This window comes from Lithobates pipiens, unplaced genomic scaffold, assembly GCF_037356315.1.
Source record: "Lithobates pipiens isolate NorthernLeopardFrog02 unplaced genomic scaffold, aLitPip1_a1.2 Scaffold_8, whole genome shotgun sequence".
In the NCBI taxonomy this organism is placed as follows: Eukaryota; Metazoa; Chordata; class Amphibia; order Anura; family Ranidae; genus Lithobates; species Lithobates pipiens.
This window is the reverse complement of record NW_027507903.1, coordinates 225446387-225466102: the sequence shown is the minus strand read 5'-3', so window position 1 is coordinate 225466102 and position 19716 is coordinate 225446387. Positions and strand designations below refer to the sequence as shown.

General features: G+C 45.8%; 1 protein-coding gene and 1 pseudogene across 1 annotated transcript in view; one reads left to right on the top strand and one right to left on the bottom strand.

The window, feature by feature from the left end:
- ARID2 (AT-rich interaction domain 2) overlaps positions 1-19716 on the bottom strand; it is a 157952-nt gene that overhangs the window by 108829 nt on the left and 29407 nt on the right. The window lies entirely within an intron of this gene.
- On the top strand, positions 13331-13430 carry LOC143965158 (U6 spliceosomal RNA; annotated as a pseudogene).

Genomic DNA, 19716 nt, shown 5'->3' with positions numbered 1-19716 from the left:
ACAAAAGAAGATTAAAATATGCCACTCAATCTTTGTTAACAAGCGCATCATAAAAAATAAAAAAATAAAGTAAAAAAGTTACATATACATATATATATATATATATATATATATATATATACATATACATATACATATACACACACACACACACATACATATATACACACACACACACACACTTAAATGCTGTCCTCCATTTTTAAAAATTATCCCTACTTCTTTTCCTTCACACCTGCCAACAGGTAACACATGTCAGGCACGCTTTTGTACACAGAATATACCATACATGTATGGAAAATTAAAGAATATAAACCTGGAATCACTCAAATTTCCATCAGGACAATAAAGTACGAGATGCACAAGAAATTCAGGGGGTAACCCCCCCTTCCCTGCTCCTCTAAACAAGAGATTATAAAATATATCTATTACCAGATCCACAGAAGCCAGGCCTGGAGTAGCCAGCCTCCCCATAGTTTCTCATATTTATGTGGGTTACCCCTATGTTCAGGGGTCAAGGGGGGGGGGGGGGGGGGGGGGGATGAGGAGACAGAAAATCAGGAGGGGCCGGCAGGGAGGATCGCATCACGAGAGGTCTGACTAAATACAATCTCTTAGCAGCAGGGACCTGATCTACCCATCAGCTAGGTGTGATTGACAGGTAGATTGAAGAGGAAGCAGTCATGGGGCCCCCCTACTGGCAATGCCCGAATGGTCAGTCCACCCCTGGTGTGCGGCACTTGCTATTGCGAGCTGTGTAGGCAGCTGCTGGTGTAGCACCTGCCACACAGCTCGCATACTTCAAAGTCTTGCAGAACTGCTAACGGGAACAGAGTTCCTGTTGGGGAAAAAGTACAGGAACTCCGTTCCCATGCGTTCCCGCAGGACTTGAGCCCTGCCTATGTTGATATATTAATTCCTCATATAGTAGTATCGTACCCATAAGTTCAGGCCACATCTGTGGTGAAGGTGGAACTCTGCAAGGGCCATTGGAGTAATAATAGCCTACAGGCCTGAAATAAGGCCTGAGACATTGCTTCTTTAATGTTCACATCTGGCAATAACTTCCTATAGGATACCCTATATACAATTTTTAGGTTCTGTAGGGAGACTGATCTAAAATGCATTATTAAACAGTGGTTATAATAGTTTTCAAATAGTGATGCAACTTTGGACACCACTAAAGTATCAGGTCAACCCTTTCTTTGCCACATACAGCGGATCTGGGTGCAGGCCCATATTTCATTTAGGTGGAGTATGATGTACTCTCAGTATAATATAGTTGAGACAGTTGGGTAATGTTCAACGAACACAGGCATACAGATTCCAATGCCTCCTCCCATTGTTCTTCAGGAATGTCACCCACATTTCTCTCCCATTTCTCAAACACCAAGTTAGGGAATTTATCCAAAAACTCATCGAACAACATAGCATAATATGTCGGGCCTTTCGTGGAACTGGACTGTTGCATTAAGTTAAAAACAGGTGTTGGAGCCAAAGTCTCCCTGGATTGTTGGGCTTTAATCGCGTTCTGCAGTAGATAGAATTGCATTGTAAGTGTAAGACCATATCTTGCTTGTATTTGGGAAAATAGGATTTTTGTACCGTAAAATCCTTTTCTCTGAAGTTCATTGACGGACACAGCAGCTCTTCTTGACCTTAAGGTTATATCGCCCCTTTAGGAGAGGACTAGGCCGAAAGTGTTAAAAACAGCAACACTAGCACAGTACCGCCCAGGGGGCGGTCCTATTGGCTATAAGCCCTCACACAGCATCCAGCAGCTCAGTTCGTCAAAAGCAGTATAAACAGAAATAGGAGCGGTGTGTGCTGTGTCCGTTATTGAAAGCGGAGGTCCACCCTAAAATGGACCTTCAGCTCATCGGAATCCTCCCCCCCTCCGGCGCCACAATTGGCACCTTTCAGGGGGGAGGGGGGTGCAGTTACCTGGATAATCCAGGTAACTGCACCCACTTCCGGGATAGCTCTCTGCGGAAAGGGGCGTAGATTACGCCCCTTTCCGCAAGTGCCCCGCTGCCTGCTGGGAAACACACAGATCCCAGAGGCAGCGGGGACCGTCCTTATTGCGCAGCGCAACTCGCGCATGCGCAGTAGGGAACCGGGAAATGAAGCCGAAAGGCTCCATTTCCTGATTCCCATACCCAAGATGGCGGCGGCAGCACCCGAGTGACTATCTACAGATCGGCTTCGGGTGCCGACATCGCGGGCGCGCTGGACAGGTAAGTGTCACTATTTTAAAAGTCAGCAGCTGCAGTATTTGTAGTTGCTGGCTTTTAAAAAAAAAAAAAAAACGCGGAGTCCCGGTGGACTCCCGCTTGAACTTTAGAGAAAAGGATTTTATGGAGAGTACAAAAATCCTATTTTCTCTATCATACACCGACGGACACAGCAGCTCTTCTTGACATTAGGGACGTCCCCAAGCAGTGTCAAAGAAATGAAGGGTGGGAACAGCAAACAAAAAAACTCCACAACTAGAGCTCCTCAACGGAGGTCTTAAACAGCTGCATGCAAAACCCTGCGGCCGAAGCAAGCATCCAAAGATGTGCTCACATCAACCTTGTAAAATTTTGTGAAAGTGTGAACGAACGACCAGGCGCCTTACACATCTGGGAAACAGACGCTTGATGTTGGAAAGCCCAAGAGGCACCGATTGCCCTGGCAGAATACGCCGTGACAGGGAAGGGAGGCGCTCATCCCCTTATGGCATAAGCCTGAACTACAACTTGTCTAATCTGAGAGATGGTGGCCGATGAGACTGATAATCCCTTCTTCGGACCAGCCACCAATGCAAACAGCGAGTCCGCCCTCCGAAAAGGAGCCGTAGCAGACAAATACACCCGCAGAGCCTGGACGGCGGCCAAGGAATGCAAAGCCACCTCTTTGGGGTGTGATGGCCGAGGACATAAGGACGGAAGCACAATGTCCTCATTCAGATGAAAGGCCGAAACAACTTTTGGAAGAAACTAAGGCTGCGGACGCAGCACTGCCTTATCCTTGTGGAGGATCAAGTAGGGAGACGTACAAGACAAGGCCGCCAACTCAGAAACCCTTCTAGCAGATGTAATGGCCACTAGAAAGACTACTTTCTGAGAGAGTCAATAAGGGAATCTCCCTAATGTTTTCAAACAGCAGTATCTGAAGCACCGAAAGCACCAAATTAAAAGCCCATGGAGGTAGTGGTGGTCGAACCGGGGGGGGGGGGAGGGGGGCACATGTCGAACCCCCTGAACAAATGTACTCACCAATGAATGAGTCGCCAAGGGACGATGGGAAAAAAAAAAAAAAAAAACAGCCAAAGCCGATATCTGCCCCTCAATGGGGCTTAATGCAAGTTTCTGATCCACTCACTGCAAAAACAGCAGGAACCTGGAAACTGAATATCCACGTGGACGTCACCCCATCTCCTCACACATGGAGATGTAAGCCTTCCACGTACGATGATAAATCTTCCAAGAAGATGATTTCCGTGCACTCAACATAGTGGATATTACCGAATCAGACAGACCTCGGTCCCTTAGCACCTGGCTTTCAACAGCCATGCCGTTAAAGCCAGTGATGGAAAAGCAGGATGAAGTATTGAACCTTGCGGTAGAAGGTCCTCTCGCATCGGCAGTCACCAAGAAACATCCGCCACCCTTCGTACTATCTGTGTACCACAGACGCCAAGGCCAATCTGGGGCAATCACCGGAATCGCCTCGAGCTACACTCTGAGAAGTGGGGAGAGGCATAAAATCAGCCGATATTACCCCATGGAGCCACCAACGCGCCTGGCCAAAAACTTCTGTACCTTCTGGCTTCTCAAATTAATCGGAAGACCAACATCTGGCGTGCCGCACCTTAGGCATAGGAGCCGAAATACATCCGGATGTAGCAACCATTCCCCTTGGTCCAGCATCTGACGACTTGGGTAGTCCACTTGCCAGTTTTCTACGCCCGGAATGTACACAGGCGACACGCGCCGCTCTGCCCACCGCAGGATGTGAGCAACCTCCAGTGCTGCAGCTGAGCTCCTTGTTTTTCCTTGATGGTTGACATACGCCACCGCTGTGGTCCTGACCGGATGCCCCTGCAGCCTCTGCGACCATGTAAGAGGCACTGCCTGATTGCCCGAAGTTCCAGCACGTTGATCGGCAGGCGGGATTCTTCCTGGGTCCACCAACCCTGGGCTGACTATGCCCCAAACTCCCCCCCAACCAGTAAGGCTGGCGCCTGTTGTGATCACCGTCCACTGAAGGAAGGATCTCCTTTTGCAAGATTTGAGTGTGGAATTGAGCATATGGTGCCGCCTCGAAAGTGGCTACCATGAGACCCAGGACTCGCATGTCACCACTTAGGGACCTAAGGCAAGTCACACAAAAAAAAAAAAAAAAATCCTTCCTCCTAGCTGCACAGACTGAGGCCGCCACCACCCTGACCCAGGTATTGTGCTGTGCTGCTGCTGTCCGCTCTCCCCTGTGTCATCCACGAGGTGTGTGCGGAAAGCATGCTGTTCTAGACGGAAACAAGTACCCAGCGCTAGAGTTGAAACTACCTGAGGCTACTAGAAAATGGCCGCCAGCCGCCTCAGCAAAAACGTCTAAGAAAATGGCCGCCTAACTACTAGAAAATGGCTGAAAGGCAAAAAAACTGGCTGTGGCTACAACAAAATGGCCGCACCCCCAGGAAAATGGCCGCGGAGCACACAGTGGCCTCCCCACATGTCTAACACAGCACAGACACCCACTGTGGCCCAGAAAGAGAGAAGAGGACAAGCAGACCCCCAACACCCAGTGCAGCCCCCTGCCAGGACCCAGAGCCCCCCCCCCCCGGAGAACCCCTGGCCAGGTACATGCACCGCACCCCCATGTGCCCAGTCAAACAGTGGCCCATAGCATGGGGACAAAGGAAGGGGCAGGGAGAGAAGAAAGGGAGAGTGAGAGACCCCTTAGTCGACCTCCCAGGGAATGCCCAGCTGTTCCATCCTGCCGAGACAGGTGGAACCATACTTGCCCCTCCTGTAGGGACTACTGGACGCATTCCACAGACAGACCCATCAACCGAGCAGTATGGACTTGCTGCCAGCCACAGCCCACTGTGACAAAGACAGCAGTAGCCTGGTCATGTGTGCCCCGGAGCATATGGCTCACCGGCCGACCCCTGGATTAGACGGGGCATGTTGTGGCTGACCCAGTATGTAGCTAGGGCCTGCTCACACTCGTTGGGGAGACTACAAGGATCTATATTATCCAGCCTGTCACTCAGCCCGGCTGTTGATTGTAGATCACAGGAATCAAAAAAAAAAATGCAGAAAAAAGAAAATTCCCAGGACCAAATTGTTCCAACGGGAGCCAGGTCCTTCTACAATAGGGAGAAAAATCTGAGCTGCTGGATGCAGTTTGAGGGGTTATAGCCAGTAGGACTGTCCCCCTGGGTGGTACTGTGCACGTGTTGCCGTTTAACACTTTCTGCCTAGTCCTCTCCTAAAGGGGCGATATAACCCACAGAAGTGTTGCTGTGTCCATCAATGAACAATAGAGAAAATGGGAGTAGAGTCCAGCCCTCAAAAATAGGTCTAAGATGTGTGACTCCAAACTCTCGCCATTAAAAAAAAAACTGTTAAACTGTTCCAGATAGGGCTGCGTTTAGTAAATCCCGTTACTTTTTGCAATGGTTTCACCTTTTACCCATATCTTGTGTAAGAGTCTGTGTGTTGGGTATTGTATGTTTGTGCTGCGCTCCCAGGCCCTCTGCAAGAGCACCAGCACCACTACAATGTAGCATAATAGACAAGGTAGATAACAATCCCTACTTTTTAAGTGGCTTTTACTGTGGGCTCACCCTCTGTGTTCAGCCATTAGATGTGTGGTCCCAGAATCCCTCAATGAGAACTCCACTATGAGAATGTAGTTTGCTAAAGGGGTTGTAAAGGTAATTTTTTTATTTTCTACATAGGTTCCTTTAAGCTAGTGCATTGTTGGTTCACTTATCTTTTCCTTCGATTTCCCTTCTAAATGTTTTTTTTCTGTTTTCTTTGTCTAAATTTCTCACTTCCTGTTTCACCCCAGTAAGCTGTTCAGTAAGCTGTTCTGGCTGACTAACCACCAGCTCGGATGATGGTGAGAAGTTTACTGAGGAGAAACAGGAAGTGAGATATTCAGACAAAGCAAAAAAACATTTAGAAGGGAAATCAAAGGAAAAGGTAAGTGAACCAACAATGCCCTAGCTTAAAGGAACCTATGTAGAAAATAAAAAATTTACCTTTACAACCCCTTAACCATGCATGCAGTGTCTGTCATCTAACCACACGCTAGTTTGCTCTCATTTATTTGCAGAATGCTGAACTCAGCCACTGCTTTGGCAAGTGCAGACTGCACACGTGGGTTTAGGAAAGTTGCATTCTCATAGCCAGATGCTTGTTTGTGAGGTGCTGGGGCCACAATTCCAACAGTTGGAAGGCAGGAAGGAGAGGGGGAGCCCATGGTACAAGCCATTCTGAAATTAAAGGGGCTGTAAAGGTACATTTACATTTTTTTAAACATATCTATACTTGCCTACTCTGTGCAATGGAATCGCACAGAGCAGCCAGGAACCTCCACTTTTCGGGTCCTCTGCCAGTGCGCTCCTGGCCCCTCTTTACCCCCATGGGAAGCAGCACTCATTCATGCTCACACCTGAATGCCTATGCTGCGTCCACTGATAGACAGCAGGACTCGGTCCCGCACCCCACACCCCCCTCACTGGCTTTGATTAACAGCACTGGGAGCCAAAGTTTCCCGGTGGCCCAAAGCAAAGCCAACAAGACCTGGAAGTGAGGGAAGAAAAGATATGCAAACTCGCACGGCACTGGATCGAATGAGGTCTCAGGTAAGTGGGGGGTGATACTGACACCTAAATGTGCAACTATCGCTTTAAGCATTTCTCGCCCCCTTACATGCCACATTTGGCATGTAATTTTTTGGGGAGTAGGTACTTAGTTTTGACAAGTACCCAGCTCCCACTTCTGCTCTGCTGCCTAGGGGACTTCTCTCTCCTCAAAATCTCCTGGGACACATCACAGACAATTGCCTGCCCACTGAGAAGACGCAGTGCGACTCACACATGCGCAGTACGCACCAGGCTGTGAAACGAGTAGAACCCCACTTTAAGGCTCATTTATTGCATGTTCTGAGGGGTGGGCAACAGAAAAAAAAAAAGGAAGCTTCACAGACTCCCGTTAATAAAAGGATAACAATGGTTTCAATACCACTCACAGAGCTACATAAATAGCTAAAAGCTGGCATCAGAAGTTGAGTTTTAACATTCACCTGATAAAACAAACGTCCAACAAACAACATGGCAGAAAGATGCCCAATGCTGAAAACCTCATTAAACACTAACAGATCTAATGGAGTTTGCTTTGGCAGGAATCTTCTCAAACTTGTGGCGAACCCTTAGGTTCACAAAATTTATGTTAGTTTGTCTAAAGAAAAGGGAAGCCTTAGACCTCAAAACAACTTCTGTATAGGCAAGAAAGGGCTCCTTGCAGGTTACGACCACCTTACCTAGAAACTCACATCACAGTTGTGACGGACTCGAGAAAGGCAACCTTGTATGTGAGATTAGATGGGGAATATCCCAGAAAGGTTCAAAGGGTAGATTCTGGAGTAGCAACCGGGCTGATAGGCCACGGGGTCTAAGAAACTGGGTGGTAAATCTGCCTTTGGGACAGGAGATCTGAATGATCTGGAAAGGCCCACTGAGGGTCCATTAGGAGGTCTGCCTGGGCCAGTTGGGTGTGATGAGAATCACTAGAATGCCAACAGATGTGCCCCCACTCAGACAAGTGAGAGGACCCCCTCTTCAAGAAGAGGGCTTGCTTGCAGGCCTGGAAGATTTTAAGGTCAATGATATACAACCAAGTCCTAGCTTTGGAATTGGAGGCCCAGAAGAAACAAGAGAAATAATTCTTAGCGTGTGCCATAAAGGGCTTTACCTGACTGAAGCTTAGCCTTTCTGCTGAGGTATAAGGGTACCCCTGGTGACACCTTTGACAAAGTTATCTAGGGATTCTCCAAAGAGGTCTTATGGTGTATGCCCTTTGAAGGGGGACAATTGTTACACTAATATTCAACAGATCAACATTTGAGCCGTGGGTCCTCCAAATGTGCAACAAAAAGGAGGCTTATTCTGGATAGCAGGTGAATATCCATCAACACAGTAGATCAAGCATGGGCTCCAGTTGTTGGAAGGATAGCGGGATCTGTGTTGATAGACCCAGGATCCCGAGACATATCCTTGAACTCAGTCAAGGTCTGGCTGACAGATATGGCAGCAATTAGGTTGTAGTACTGAGCCTGTAAACCGCGAATAAGCTCCTGAAAGGGCCTCTAGCCATTTATCTCCAGATCTTTACAAACTGGAGAGTCCTTTACAGGGACATTCAAAGTCTTGTTGAGATGTGAGAAGGTGGAATCCATGAAATTACTGAGCAAAATGCTTGGGAGGAGTAAAGATCTTTTCAGCGTTAGGCCAGTCACTATACAAAACTGGTAGTTTTAGTACATAAACAGGAAAGGTTTTAACAGGCTCAGGACTTTTAGGAGAACCCAGGCTAGTAACATTAGGTGTGGCCGATACAGGTTGTTCCAGGTCAAGGTATGTGTACACTGCATGATTAAGGACTCAAATACAGATAAGTTACATTCCTCTCCATCTTCAGCTAACTTTGCAGAAGGAACCATAGCTAGAGGGAAATCAGAGATGGATTATGGACGAGAGGGCATGACTGCAGGCTTGTGGCCCTATGTTTTGAGTCAAGAAACAAGACTCAAATTTTTACCAATATAAAAAGACATATAAAACCCCTGAAGTGGTTAAAGAGGAGTGTTGTGGCTTAGGCAGGGGATAATGATCTGGGCACTTGGGTGTCAGGTCTTTTAGAAAGTGCAGGGCAGAAGAACCCTGTACGGCACTCTGCAGCCAACATGTTGCCCCAAAGGTGCTTAGAGTGCCCAACAGTCCAATACCCAAGTTCACATTTGCCTTCTCTTTATAGTGAAGTCTTGGTATAGCCTCCAAGACTATGCCAGTTAGCTGATCCAAAAAGCTGCAAAATGTGCTCAGTGGCTCTAGCAGAACTTGAAGAATCTTGCTAGTAGGAAAAAAAAAACCCCTATGTATACGAATACCAGTGTCCCTTAAAGTGATTGCAAAGTCTATTTAAAAAAAACACAAACATGTTATACTTACCTGCTTCGTTGCATTGGATTTGCACAAAGCAACCCAGATCCTCCTCTGTACTCCTGGCCCTTCCCTCCTGTCGAGTGCCCCAGCTCCTTGTAACCAGACACAGAGCCCCAGCCCGGCCCCACCCCCTCTTTCTCCTAATTGGCCAGTTGACTGAAAGCAGCGGGGCGCCAATGGCTCCACTGCTGTGTCTCAGCCAATCAGGAGGGAGAGTCTCGAACAGCTGAAACACTCGTAGACATCGCTGGGGCTCAAGTATAGGGGGGGGGGCTTGCAGCACAGAGACGGCTTTTTATTAGAATGCATTAAGATAAAATCGCTTTATCTTACAATTGCACGGTCGGGCGACTTGGCTCCCAAACAAAATTGACGTCCCTTTTTCCCCCCACAAATAAAGCGACAATTTTGAAAAAAAGCATTATTTTTTTTGTTAATAAATAAATATCCCCCAAAAATATATATAAAACATTTCCCCCCCCCCCAGTTTAGGCCGATACGTATTCTTCTACATATTTTTGCATAAAAAAAATAAGCGATCATTGATTGGTTTGCGCAAAAGCTATAGCGTTTACAAAATAGGGGATAGTTTTATGACATTTATATTACAAATTTTTTTTTTTTTTACTAGTAATGGCGGCGATCAGCGATTTTTTATTGTGACTGCGACATTATGGCGGACACATCAGACATTTTTGACACATTTTTGGGACCATTGTCATCTATACAGCAATCAATGCTATACTCCGTACATCGGCGTGCGCCGGTTGGGAAGTGGTTAATGCAAGATTAAAAAATACATTTCTCAACTTTCTGCATTCTCTCTATTACGTGAAGAAAAAAAAAACACAACTAATTGGCTACTGTTTGGCTGACCATTTTCCACCTCGCTCCTTCAATTTTTCTTTTTAAAGGATATCAGGCAGGAGGGTGCCAATAGAAGCACCAACAAAGCAAATACACTTCGAGAGAGCAAAAAAAGAGAACCAACTGGATATGTACATTACACAAATTTTACAACATGTGAATAAATGATTTTATATAAAAGGGAAAAAAATAAATAAAAAAGCTTAAAATTCCTAAAAAAAAAAAACAAACATTTGGAAAACATTTTTTAACTCGCCTCTAAATGCATGTTGCTAGGGGGTCCCTTGTAGTCTGCCTCCTTCAGTGCCTGGGCTCCTGACGTCACTTCCCCTTGGCACAGGAAGGGCTCAGCTCTGCCCCCTCCCTCCTGTCAGTCATCTGGGACATGAGGAGAGGGGGGGGTGAGCGGGGCTTCATTCCCCCGCATCGCTGGACCCTGGGACAGGTAAGTGTGATTATTAAATGTCAGCAGCTGCTGTATTTGTAGCTGCTGACTTTAATTTTTATTTATTTTTTATTATTAAGGGAAACTACTCTTTAAAATATATTTTTTGGCCTAATAGACTTCAATGGGAGTACCAAACAAAAAGAAAAAAAAATTAACTGGTAACTAGCTTTCTATTGGCTTTAAAAAAAAAAAAAAAAAAAAATAAAATAAAATAAAAGGGCTGGTACAAAAGCCCCCCCAAAAAAGCCTGTAAAATAACCAAAGATGCTCAGCTCAAGTGATTGCAGCCTTAAAGGGGTTGTAAACCCTCACGGTTTTTCACCTCAATGCATTGTAGTAAAAAACATCGTGTAGTGCACCAGCACTTCAGAGCCTGATCGTTCCAGCGCAGAGGACGAGCATATCCGTTGCAGCTGGTGTCTTGGGTCCTGATTGGATAGATTGATAGCAGGGGAGGCCAATGGCTGTGCTGCTATCAATCAAATCCAATGACATCAGAGCCGGGTGATGCTGCCTGTGTCAATGCACGCAGCAGGATACAGGAGCGCGCCCACGAGAGTGCCCCGAGGAAGATCGATTCTCCAACGGGGCACTTGAGAGGAGGATCTGGGTCACTCTGTGCAAAACCATCTGCACAGAGGTGGCATGTATGAATTTTTTCTAAAAACAAAAAAAAAGGAAGTTTACCTACATAATCTCTACATAATCTGCTATTCTACAAAAACAACACAATGTTCATAACCAAAATATTTGTAACAAATTGAGTGTTTAAGCCAGGGGTAGGCAACCTTTAGAGTTTGCCGACATTTTTTTTTCAAAGAAATTGAGCGTGCCGATTTTATAACAAAAAAACGTCAACTTCACACTCTCAACCATGAAAAAGATTTTTTATAAAATAAATGCTGTAAACTACTTTAGTAGTGAGAAATATTCTGCACTCTTGTGCCTCATATCAGCCCCAATTCATGCATCTGCACATGTGCCCCACCACTGTACTACCCTGCACATGTGCCCCACCACTGTACTACCCTGCACATGTGCCCCACCACTGTACTACCCTGCACATGTGCCCCACCACTGTACTACCCTGCACATGTGCCCCACCACTGTACTACCCTGCACATGTGCCCCACCACTGTACTACCCTGCACATGTGCCCCACCACTGTACTACCCTGCACATCTGCCCCATGACTGTACCCTCCTGCTCATCTGCTACACCGCTGTACCTTCTCATCTATAATGTGTGATATGTAGAGTAGTAAAAGGAAGAAGAGATGACATCTACCCGTCCTGGCACACTCATCCACCTCTCGCATTCAGCCCACATGCTTGTAAGTGATATCACATAGAAGCATCTGAAATGGATGCACAACATGACTCAGATCAGGGGTATTTTCTGAAAGCAGCGGGCCTGTGTGCAGGATCATAGGTGGGCCCCCGCAGCTGAGAAAAAGTGCAGCACTCAGTGCTGCAAAACAAAAATCGGGGTGTGATTTTCATTGCACTGAATACTGGCTGTGGCTTAAAAGGAGTGCAAGTGTTCAGTAGTAAGTGACGCAAAAGTTCAGAAATAATTTTAAAAACTTTAACTGTCACCTGATTGTGGTTCTCAATCACAGCGAAATCCCTTCTTTCTGAGATTGGTAGTGTCAACCAAGGGAGTCATATTCCTCCAGATGGTGGACAGGGCTAGCAGGACGATTGGCTTTAGCAGTGGCCAGTGACAGTCTTCCTCCTGGAAACAGGGACTGACCCCCCTGTCTGAACTGCACCCAATCTCTTCCCCATTACAAAAGGAGACGATCGCAGCTACAGCAAAGTTAGGAGAGCCAAACAATGTTTCCCATCATTTACAATGTGTGGGGGAGCATTGACTCTCCCTCAGTACAGGTGCAGCATGGGAAATTCAGAGATTGGAAAGCATTAGCGTCTCACTGACTTTCCTGCGCTGAAGGGGAGGGAGACGAGTGCCAGAAAAAGAGGCTTGCAGCATCCATGCCGGGGGTTACCTACCCTTGGTTTAAGCCATGGCTAATAAAGCGATTCTCAGATCATCTCTTGTTTTGCCTACTAATATATAATGGTGGAACTCAACATTTGTGATCAAGTAGGCCTCTTCAATAAAGATTTTTTGGGCTGCAAACGATAATGGGCATTATGCTCAAGGGTGAACACAAATGAATACCAAAGGGATTTTGAATGTTGAAAATTTTGGAGTTTCACACTACACTCAGGTGTGAATTGGACCTTATAAAAATGATAGAAATGTAATCAATTGTATGAATAGCCATCATCATGTTTTTGAATCTGTACGTGCTAGTTTTTAAAGGCAAATACAATTTTTTTTTAATTCTTTAGCTTTTCCAAAATCCATTATACAAAACAACATATTAAAATCTTACATTTATCATCGTTATCGATCAAGCAAGTAAACACCATTTTACACGTTTTCCTTTTACCCCCTCCCCCCCCCCCATTAATTTTCAATAAATGCTATATCCACCATTTTAACCTCGCTATTTAGGTACTATTTATGGATTTTCCTTCAATTATGGGCATTCATCTTTTGCAGCCACAGGCTCCCCATTTTAGTGAACTTGCGATAGTTTACTTGTTTAGTTAAAATTGCTTTTTCGAACCATACTACCTCGTTTATAACTTTCTCCCAGTCTTCCGGGGTTGGAGCTTGCCACTTTTGTGCAATTAAATTTTCTTGCCCGATACAGGCCTCTTACTACCACTATCAATATGCATGTTGGACTAGCCTCTTTTCTGACAAGGCCCAATACACATGTACACATCGCTTCGGCAGCACATATACTAAAATTGGAAAGATACAGAGATTAGCATGGCCCCTGCGCAAATACAATCTTTAAATGTACTGTAGACTGTGGTAAGATTGATGGGTGCACATGGCTGATAAAACCAGATCTAAGATTTTACAAAAGAGTAGTCATGGTCACTTGGAAATGTAATGTATAGTACCCGTTTACTTAGCGGACTGCCAGCAAGAAACACAACTCTGATCATTTGTGAGATATGAAACAGCTAAGCAGAAGTTCAAAGCAGAGGAGTGGGCCAGTGTAGGCATTCAGGTAGTTATTACTGCAGTTAAAGCGGGATTCCACCCTAAAGTGGAACCTCCGCTGATCGGATCCCCCCCCCCCCTCCGGTGTCACAATTGACACCTTTCAGGGGGGAGGGGGGTGGAGATACCTGTCAAAGACAGGTATTTACACCCACTTCCGGGCATAGACTCCCGTGGGAGTCTACGCCATTTCCAGCCCTGCCGCGCTGTCTGCTGGGACACACACGGGTCCCAGTGACGGCGCAGAGATTTTCTATTGCGCAACGCGACTCGCGCATGCGCAGTAGGGAACCGGGAAGTGAAGCCGATTCGCTTCCTGATTCCCTCACCTAGAATGGTGGCGGCAGCAGCCGAGGGATCGATCGGCCTCGGCATCGCTGGAACCCGGGACAGGTGAGTGTCCATTTATTAAAAGTCAGCAGCTGTATTTATAGCTGCTGGCTTTTAATATTTTTTTTTTGGTGGAATCCCTCTTTAAATAGGATGCGTGTGTAAATCTACGTTTTGGGCTTTTGTTTTGTTTTCAGCTGGCCAGTGGTGAGAATGTGTTTCTTGTATCAAGAGATGTTGAATATGTAGAACTCATGTTGGGTCTGTGGTAAATGTGATAATGCTTAAATTAAGAGAAAAAGTATGTATGGCTGATTTAGAAATAGTAAATTATAAGAATGTCAGTTAATGCAAGTTCATGATGCATTTGTTTCTGGGTTTAAGTACATGGAATTTATTGGGACTGAAACAAAGGTTACAAGAAAAGTGAATGAATGGCTCCTGTACATTGGTTTGTGAGAATTACAAGCAGGTATAGCAGGCCGAGCCCTCCCACTGACAGCCAGGGAGGAAGGGGAGAGATGAGAGACAATAATCAGCTGAGGGCCGGAGCGGAGCACATATTAGGTAGAAATCGGGCAGATTTTTTTTTTTTTTTAACGAACACAGATACAGGGACAATTATTACAATGGTACAGAGCGGATGGGAGTATTTAATAAGTGGTTGGTTAACAACCACTTTAAGGTCCATGGGAGTGTAGCCAACCTCCCTGCACATGGCTGCAAGGGGAAAAAAGTTTTTATGGGCAACAAAAAATAAAAATAAAAAAATAATAACAATGGAAACAATGGAAACAATGGAAACGGAAAAGTGCAAGTTGCATCCTATGCAAGTGTTTATAGACAGCATGATGGTGTGTTCAAAAGGAAATACTGGGCCACTATGGGCACTTACATTAGGGCCGGTTCACACTGCAGGCGAGGCGACTCCAACTTGCCTCGCCGCGACCTGCCGCAACCTCAGCGGCAACTTGCAGATGACTTCTGTATAGAAGTCAATGCAAGTCGCCCCGAGGTCGCCCAAAAGTAGTACAGGAACCTTTTTTCTGAGTCGGAGCGACTCGAGTCGCTCCTCTCAGAACGGTTCCATTGTACAGAACGGGGGCGACTTGAGATGAAATAAGGCTCAACCCCCCCCCCCCCCACCCCCCCGTCAGTATTTTGTTGGAACACCATTTGCTTTAATTACAGCCTTTATTTTATACTTTATTCTCTACATCTATACATGTCAGAAGAAATATGGATGGAGGAAAATAGCAACTCTTGAGAAAAATCTGCTGCTCTCTGCTGAAAGTTGTCAATGGGAGGAAGGGTTACCTTCCAACATGACAATGACCCAAAACACACAGCAAAAATGACCACACAGTGGTTGGAGGAAAAGTTGAATGGCCTTGCATGGCCTAGTCAGAGCCCAGACTTAAACGCCATTGAAAATCTTTGGAATGACTCAGACTGCAGTCCACAAACAGTCACCTTCAAATTTAACTAAACTTGAGCAGTTCGGCAAAGAAGAGTGGGCAAATATTGCAAAGTCGAGATGCGCAAAGTAGAGACATATCCCAATAGACTAAAGACTGTAATTAAAGCCAAAAGGTGGTGCAACAAAATACTGACAGGGGAGGGGGATACTTTTTCCAACTCAGCGAATGTTTTTTTATTATTTTTTTTCCTGACAGTGTTAGATCTTTCAGCTGGATAGAACAAAAACTGTCTCTTCATTTCAGGCCGTAAAGCAACAAAATGTGATAGAGAAGTGATTATTTTCTATATCCACTGTAGACGACAATGTTTTTAAAGAATTTGGTTCTTCCCCTAACACAGAATAAAGCTTGCCTACTTCACAGCTGCCCGACTTCTGGTCCCCCCTTGGTGGTTTATGTAGGCCACATCTATGGTGTTGTCTGACTGTACTCCTACTGGGCGACCGCATAGGTGAGGGGTCCGGAGTAGAAGAGTTGGTCTTATGGCTCTCAGTTTCAGGATAGGGGCGTTTCAGGATAGGGGCGTTTCAAAATCCTGAGCCCTGGGCAGTAAGACCCCTTTCACACCAGGGCGTTTTGCAGGCGCTATAGCGTTAGAAATAGCGCCTGCAATCCACCCTAAAGAAGCTGCACCATTGTATGTAGTGTGAAAGCCAGGACCGTCAGGGAAAAGTCCTGCCAGCAGCTTCTTTGGAGCGGTGAAGGAGCGGTGTGTTTACCGCTCCTCCACCGCTGCTCCCCATTGAAATCAATGGGGCAGCGTTGTAATACCGCCGGAAAAACGCGCTATTGCGGCGTACTGCCGGCGGTTTTAACCCTTTCTCGACCGCTAGCGGGGGTAAAAGCGCCCCGCTAGCAGGTGAAATGCGCCGCAAATCCGGCAGTAAAACGCCGCTAAAAATAGCGGTGTTTTACCGCTTACGCTATCGGCGGTGTGGTGTGAAAGGGGTCTAAGGGAATTGTAGACTCCATCCCAGTCTGACAAGATGGCATCAGTCATTACCAATGTCCAGGGAGAGGGGGGAGGAATTCTATGGCTGAGCTACAACACCACAAAGCCAGAGAGATTTTTGCCTGGCTGGATAGAAGAAGTGGGCGATCCAGACTGGGAATATGTTTGTTCCACATCATGAAGTCTTGAGGTACAAAGATCTGGAATCAGATGCCAGTGGTTAGGGACATCCCAGACTTTGATAACAAAGTGGACAGACTTTGATAACAGACATGGAGGACATTTGGGATCTCCCTTTTCACAAGTTGGTTTCATTAAGAGATCAGTTTATTCAATTAAAAATTACTCATAGGACCTACTACATGTCAGACATGGGAAACTAATGAAAGATCATTCGTGAAAAACAGCACAGTTTACACATAGTTAGGCACACTTTTAACCCCCTAATCGCCCTAGATGTTAACCTCATCCAGCCAGTGTCATTAGTACAGTGACAGTATATAGTATTATCACTGATCACTGTATTGATGTCAGTGGCAGTCAGTTCCCATCAGCGTCATTGTCAGACTGACCACCGCAGTATTGCAGTCCCGTTGTAGGTCGCCGATTACCGCCAACAGGATAAAAAAAAATTCAAGTACATATTTACACAAACCAAACACTTATTGGAATTTTGTTTTTTTTTTATCAAAAACATGTAGCAGAATGCATTTTGGCCAAAATATATGAAGATTTGGGTTTTTTTTTTCCCCCTTCATATTTTTCATAGCAGATAGTAAAAAAAAAATTTCTTCAAAATTTTTCATTTTTTGTTTATATTGCAAATAAAAAAAAAAATGTGGTGATCAAATGCCAGCAAAAAGGAAGCTGTGTGAAAAAATGCTATAAATATGGTTTGGGAACAGCGATGCATGACCGTGCAATAACCAGTTAAAGTAGTGAGCTGCCGAATAGCAATAAATGGCCTGGTCATGAAGGGGGTAAAATCTTTCAGAGTTTAAGTGGTTGTAACCTCGGAAGTAACTCCACTGTACGAGAAACACTGTGGGGGCTTTGATCTAATGTAATTTGTAATGCGCTAGTATGCTATGCATACTAGCGCATTATGCCTTCGTCTTGCAGGTATTTCTTTTTTGTGGTTTTACAACCACTTTAGAACATGTCACTCTTTTTAAAAGCAGGCTCCTGTCAGTTTTTCAGGCAGACCAGATTAGACCCACCATTTGCCCTTATGGCCAGACGGGTGTAAACGGACTACAACTATACATCTCCCCTCCCCCCCAATCCCTCACTCTGCTTTTATGGGGGTTGGCTGCTGTTGCAGCTGAAAAATATCAGTTGATCTGTTGTCCACATCTTCAACTTAAAGTGGTTGCAAAGGCAGGAGGCTTTTCATCTTCACGAATTCTATGCATGAAGATAAAAAGCCTTCTGTGTGCAGCTTCGCTCAACCTCCCCCCTCCCCCCCAATACTTACCTAAGCCCCATCTCTAGCCAGCGATGACTATGAGTGGCTCGGTCATCCGGGACTCTCCCTGATTGACTGAGATACAGCAGAGGTGCCATTGGCTCCCGCTGCTGTCAAACTCTGCCAATCAGGAGAGAGAGGGGGTGGGGGCAAACACCTCCATGTCTGAATGGATACATCGAGCTGCAGCTTGGCTCGGGTGCCTCATAGCAAGCTGCTTGCTGTGGGGGCACTCAACAGGGAGGGAGGGGCCAGGAGCTTCAGCCAGGGACCCAAGAGGAGGAGGATCTGGGTTGCCCTGTGCAAAACCACTGCATAGGGCAGGTAAGTATAACAGGTTTGTGAATTTTTTTTTTTTTTTTTTTTTTTTTATATAAGACACAAGACTTTACAATTCACTTTAAAGAGGAAGTAAACCCTGTCAAAAGAAAAGAAAAACATCCCGCAGGACAAAGGCATAATGAGCTAGTATGCATAGAATACTATCTCATTATGAATTACTTACCTGGGATCGAAGCCCCCGAAACGACCCTCATTCACGTCCTCCGTCGCTGCCATACCCGGAGTGACTTCCGGGCATCGCTGCTCCGGCGCTTTGACTTGCCAGAGCAGCGATTACGTCACTCCGGCGCGTGGGAGCCATCAGTGACGGCGTGAACGTCTTCACCAACGGCACGCCTGCGCCGTTGTCTACACGCGCCGTAGACATCGGTGCCAGTTTCTAGGAAAATATCTCCTTAATCATGTAGGTTAAGGTGTAGATATTTCTTGCACCTACAGGTAAGCCTTAATCTAGGCGTACTTGTAGGTTAAAGTGGTCTGTAAGCGTTTACAACCACTTAAAGGATTTAGTCTATGATAACACTAGTAACTTTGTAACAGCGAAACAAAATTAAATTTCTTCTTGAAACTATATGTATACAGCTATTGTTTATTATTTTCTATAGTAGTCATTTATGTGCGTATGATTGCTCCGATTAGGGATTGATAATTAGGAGTCACACTCCAGGAGTCACAATTAAGGTAAAAGCACAAACTTAACAAGCAAACTTGATTATATATATATATATATATATATATATATATATATAAAAAATCATGTCTTATATGGTTTAGAAAAAGCTTTTCAATATGTTTTCCATATGTTCACTTCCAGTAAACATGCTAGTCAATCCTTAAATTACAAATCATCCATTAAGGGAAACAGCTTTAGGCTGCTATGTAGAACAAGGAGCATCATGCAAAATTGAGAAGCACTTGCGAGTGCGCTCCCGTGATACAGCCGGCGGCTATGGCCACTCACTGTATCACTCGGCCCTGGCGTGCCGCGTCATTGGATGTGATTGACAGCAGCGCGAGCCAATGGCTGTGCTGCTTTCAATCCATCCACTCCAGCCAATCAACGGCTAGGCTGAGCGAAGAAGAGGGCGTCGGAGTCAAGCGCGGGACTTTCGAGGGGTCAGGTAAGTAAAACGGGGCTGGGGGGGCCGGCACTGTCCGATGTTTTTTCACCTTAACGCATAGAATGCATTAAGGTGAAAAAATGTTTACCTTTAAAACTCCTTTAACAACAAATGTCAGAAAAAGATTTAGGGCCGGTTCACACAGCAGGCGAGGCGACTCCGACTTGCCTCGCCGCGACCTGCCGCAGCCTCAGCGGCGACTTGCAAATGACTTCTGTATAGAAGTCAATGCAAGTCGCCCCGAGGTCGCCCAAAAGTAGTACAGGAACCTTTTTTCTGAGTCGGAGCGACTCGAGTCGCTCCTCTCAGAACGGTTCCATTGTACAGAACGGGGGCGACTTGCGAGAGCGAGGCGAGGCGAGGCGAGTCGAGTCGCCTCGCATCGCCCGCTGTGTGA